Source organism: Priapulus caudatus, unplaced genomic scaffold, assembly GCF_000485595.1.
Source record: "Priapulus caudatus unplaced genomic scaffold, Priapulus_caudatus-5.0.1 Scaffold210, whole genome shotgun sequence".
NCBI classification, from domain to species: domain Eukaryota; kingdom Metazoa; phylum Priapulida; class Priapulimorpha; order Priapulimorphida; family Priapulidae; genus Priapulus; species Priapulus caudatus.
In genome coordinates, this window is record NW_014577271.1 from 431,846 (window position 1) to 436,853 (window position 5,008).

Below are 5,008 nucleotides of genomic sequence, written 5' to 3' on the forward strand. Positions count from 1 at the left end.
GAGAGAGAAAGAGAGAGGAAGAAATAGAGAGAGATAGAAAGAGAGGACGAGATAGGGAAAGGAGAGAGAAAGAGCGAGGGAACTAGAGAGAACAGAGAGGGGAAGATTTATGTGTTAGATTATACTCAGGGCTAGCACGACGGTGACGAGAAGAGCGCGCGCGCGGCTGTAGTCTTATTCATATTTCTCACGAGATTTTCACAAGAGATTCTACGCAAAGAAACAAAATCCAGTAAGCCAACGTTGCAACGTCGTAGACAACCCTTAATGCAATGTGTCGGGCATTATCAACATCCTCGATACTTCATCATGCTGAATCGTAATTATATTGCTGTTCTTCGGAATACGGTTATTAACTAACATGGAATTCGACGGAAAACGTAATTTCATTTAGTATACTAATATGCTGACAAGCATCTATTTAATGCCTGGATGTCTTACATGTAAATAACTAAACGTAATTATACTACATAGTTATCAACTACAAACAAAAATACTACTAAAGAAATGAATGTAAACACATAATGTTACAAATCCCAAGTAATGTACCTACTTCAAATACATTGTACATGACTTCATATACTGCGTGAAAATATAACAAACATGAAGTAACTTCGAGTAAATATGCTACGTAAGAATAGACTACAATATGGTGCGTATAACAAAGCTGTACGTAGAGTAAATAAAACGCGCACTTATACTAGCTGCTATGTCGTTTTGCTACTCTCCACCTGCTATCTACCACTAGAGGCATAGCACACTGTAACATGTACCACGGGTAGAAAGAGTAGAGCCTCTGCATGAGACTAAGAGCACATCGACTAGTAATGACAACATCTACACACACTTAGGTGTAGAGAGAACAGAGGGGCCAATACAAGTTTTTCATACACCTCTATATCTAACAGTAGGCAGCTGAACACGTTTACCTGTTTCTGAAAATAGGTACGGCGAATCGGCTTACCTTGCTGGTTCTGCGTTCGGTGTGTGCGTGTGTTAGTTAGACTTGGTGACCTTGACTGATTTACCCAGTACAACACGACGTCGTTTACCATTCGCTAGTTTATTGCCCTCTTTGCTTTTTTTCTGCATTGGTGTTATGTAATCCGCCTATGTGTGCCACCGATGGTTGAAGAGGGATCATGTAGATGACGTTTACGAGGTTAATCTTGTAAAAAAAGAATGACGCAGCGCCGTCATTCCGTTAGCTAGAAGGTTACGCTAGTCGCCATGTGGCCTCGCCATCTGTCTGAATAATATATATATATATATATATATATATATATTATATAATATATTATAATATATACCTAAGGAGAGAGATAGACAGATAGACAGACATACAGACAGACAGACAGATAGATAGATAGATAGATAGACAGACAGACAGACAGACAGACAGATAGATAGATAGATAGATAGATAGATAGATAGATAGATAGATAGATAGATAGATAGATAGATAGATAGATAGATAGATAGATAGATAGATAGCGAGATGAATGGATAACTATATTGATAGATAGATAGATACATACATATAGATAGATAAATATATGGATAGACAGATAGATAGATAGATAGATAGATAGATAGATAGATAGATAGATAGATAGATAGACTACCACACACACACGCTCGGGCGCGCGCGCACACACACACGTCGTAGACGGTAAATATTACAGTAGTAAATAATATACAATATAGTAACATTCGTGTAAGTAGAACCACCGCGTGTATCACCTAGTGTAATAACGCGGCAGCTTACCAGCAGTAAATAGCATTAGCAATCACAGTCATATAATACTGAACCAATAACCTAATAGTGTATATATAATATATATATATTTATACACACACATATATATATATTATATATAAATTATTGTGTAACACACACACACACACAACACACACACACACACACACCACACACACACACAACACTACACACACACACACACACACACACAGCCACACACACACACACCGACGTAATCGGCAATCATTTATCATTCACGGATGTTTTTGTTTGCCGTGCGATTTTACCTCGTAAACATCATTCAGCCCGATTATAAACGATCTCCCTCTTCAGCCATTGATGGCAAACCTTCCATTTACGTAACGTCGTATATATTATATATATATAATAATATATTATATATATATATATATATATATGTATGGTTGTGGTTGTGGTTGTAGTATATATGTGTGTGTGGTGTTGTGTGTGTGTGTGTGTGTGTGTGTGTGTGTGTGTGTGTGTGTGTGTGGCGCGTGCGTGCGTGCGTGCGTGCGTGCGTGCGTGCGTGCGTGCGTGCAAAATATATCAGATAAATTTAAAAATAGAAATAGGTGTCAAAATTTTATTACGGGAGCTTTCGAAAACATATATCTCTTCGCCAGGCGACAACAATAGAATAGGAAAACGTTATTTTTGAATACAATGCGATACGCGCGTTACCATGATGACAAATAAATATAAATAAACAAAATTAAACCGACACACAATATGATTGGTGATTGAAAACCAGAGACGATGCGCGTTACCATGACTGATAAATAAAAACAAACACACAATAAGATGGAAATAGAATATTACAAACATTACGCGTAACTACTTGGTGACGAATAAATAAAAATAAACAAACACACAATGTAATAGTGATAGAAGAAACAATGACAATGAGCGTTACTAATAGCTAAAAAGAAACACAAAGAACGACGGAGATAGAATAGTACAAATGATAGGCCCTATGCGTTACCATAAAAACAAAATGCACGACATACAAATAAATAATATCAAATAATAAATAAATAAATATATATATATATAAATAAATTTATATAATTATATAATATATAAAGACAAAATAACTCCACGCACACGCGTGCGTCCACTAACACCCACATGTACAAACATTTACATGTAATTAAAATTTACATTCATGCCGTCAGGTTTTAAGCATCCAGCTCTTAAAATGAGTTTTTGTTCAATTATTTGACGCTGTGTTGTGTTGCAATGCGTAGTCAATTGGCATCCACAAACGCGTATATCCGCTATGGTGTGAGCAGGTATGTCAAAATGCGCAGCTACAGGAAAACCACGGGAATTTAGGCGAATATAGACCTAAGGTGTTCGGTAAATCTATCCGCAAGACGTCGTTTAGTTTCACCAATGTAAATACTATTGCATTTGGTGCAATCGTTGGCGTAAATAAGATTACTTGCTACGCATGTAAAATAATCACGAACTATAATTTCCCCTCGGGGCCCTTTTACTACGGATTTATTAGTTATATATACACAGGTGTTGCACCGTTTGCGATAACAAGGACGTGAGCCAGGTTTGCTCACGGAGTCGTCAGGGCCGCGTACAATACTCGATACGAGAGTATCACAAAGATTTGCGTCGCGTCTGTATGACATATATATGTACATGTATATATATATACATGTATATATATATACATGTATATGATGTATACATGTATATATGTGTGTGTGTATATTATATTATTCATGGATGGCGATACCACATGGCGACTAGCTTAACCTTCTAGCTAACGGAATGACGGCGCTGAATAAACTAGCGAATGGTAAACGACGTCTTGATGTGCTGGGCAAATTAGTCATGGTCATCAAGTCTAAAACTGCGTGAACAGAGCAGGACGGTTGCTTCAGGCGCGCGGTCAATGCGACAGCGCGCCGGTATATATGTAGGGTGAGTCGAAGGAGAGGAGTCACATCGTGTTCAACAGGCTCCTTCGGTACACACACACACACGCGCGCAACGCAGAACCAGCAAGGTAAGCCGATATGCCATACCTATTTTCAGAAACGGGTAAATGCTTTCAGTTGGCTACTGTTAGATATAGAGATGTGTAAAAAGCCTACATGGGCCCCTTTGTTCTCTCTACACCAAGGCGTGCATGTGTAGATGTTGTCACAACTAGTCTTTGTGCTCTTGGTTTCATGCATAGGTTCTACTCTTTCTACCCGTCGTACATGTCTCTAGTGGTAGATATCAGATGAAGAGTAGCAAAACGACATGGCAGTATAATTATGTGCGCGTTTGTTTACGCTACGTACAGCTTTGTTACACGTATCATATTTATATGTAGTATATTTTTGAGTAGCATATTTACACGAAGTAAATTCATGTTTGGCATATTTTCACGCAGTATATGTAATCATGTGTAGTGTATTTGAAAGAGGTACATCACTTGGTATGTTGTCACATTATGTGTTTACATTCAATTCTTTAGTAGTATGTTTGTTTGTTGTTGATATATATGTAGTATAATTGCGTTTAGTTATTTACATGTACAACATCCAGACAGTAAATAGATGCTTGTCAGCATATTAGTATACTGAAGGAAATTACGTTTCCTATCGAATTCCATGTTAGTTAATAACTGCCTTCCGAATAAGAGCAATATAATTACACGATTCAGCATGATGAATTATCGAGGATGTTGACAATGCCCAACACTTTGCATTGAGGGTTGTCCACGGCGTCGCAACGTTGGCTAACGCGGTTTTGTTTCTTTGTGTAGAAAATCTTGTGAAAATCAAAAGAGAAAAATGAATAAGACTACAGCCGCTCTTCTCGTTCTCGTCGTGCTTGCCGTGAGTATAATCTAACGCATAACTCTTTCCCTCCCCCATTCTCCCTCCCTCCCTCTTTCTCTCTCCTTTCGCTATCTCGTCCTACTCTTTTTTTCGTTCTTTTGTCTTCTGTCTCTCTGTCTCTCTCTCTCTCTCTCTCTCTCTCTCTCTCTCTCTCTCTCTCTCTGTCTCTCTGTCTCTCTCTCTCTCTCTCTCTCTCTCTCTCTTTCTTTCTTTCTTGGTAATCTTCATATTTCCTTGCAGTCGAACGCCTTGCCGCAGTATGTCAAGATCACCGTTGCCAGGCAGACATTGTTTGAGGACAGTTTCCAGCAGGTAAGTGTGTGGCCCCCGCTTCCCGCCTCCCGCCACCTGCCAGATGGTTTCTCCTCACCTC

General features: G+C 38.6%; 1 long non-coding RNA gene across 1 annotated transcript in view; it reads left to right on the top strand.

The window, feature by feature from the left end:
* The first annotated feature begins 3,684 nt into the window (after nucleotides 1-3,684).
* LOC106807372 overlaps nucleotides 3,685-5,008 on the top strand; it is a 2,059-nt gene continuing 735 nt past the window's right edge. Inside the window, exons 1-2 of the long non-coding RNA XR_001393658.1 lie at nucleotides 3,685-3,809; nucleotides 4,560-4,632. This is a non-coding gene — a long non-coding RNA (uncharacterized LOC106807372). The remainder of the gene's footprint in view (nucleotides 3,810-4,559; nucleotides 4,633-5,008) is intronic.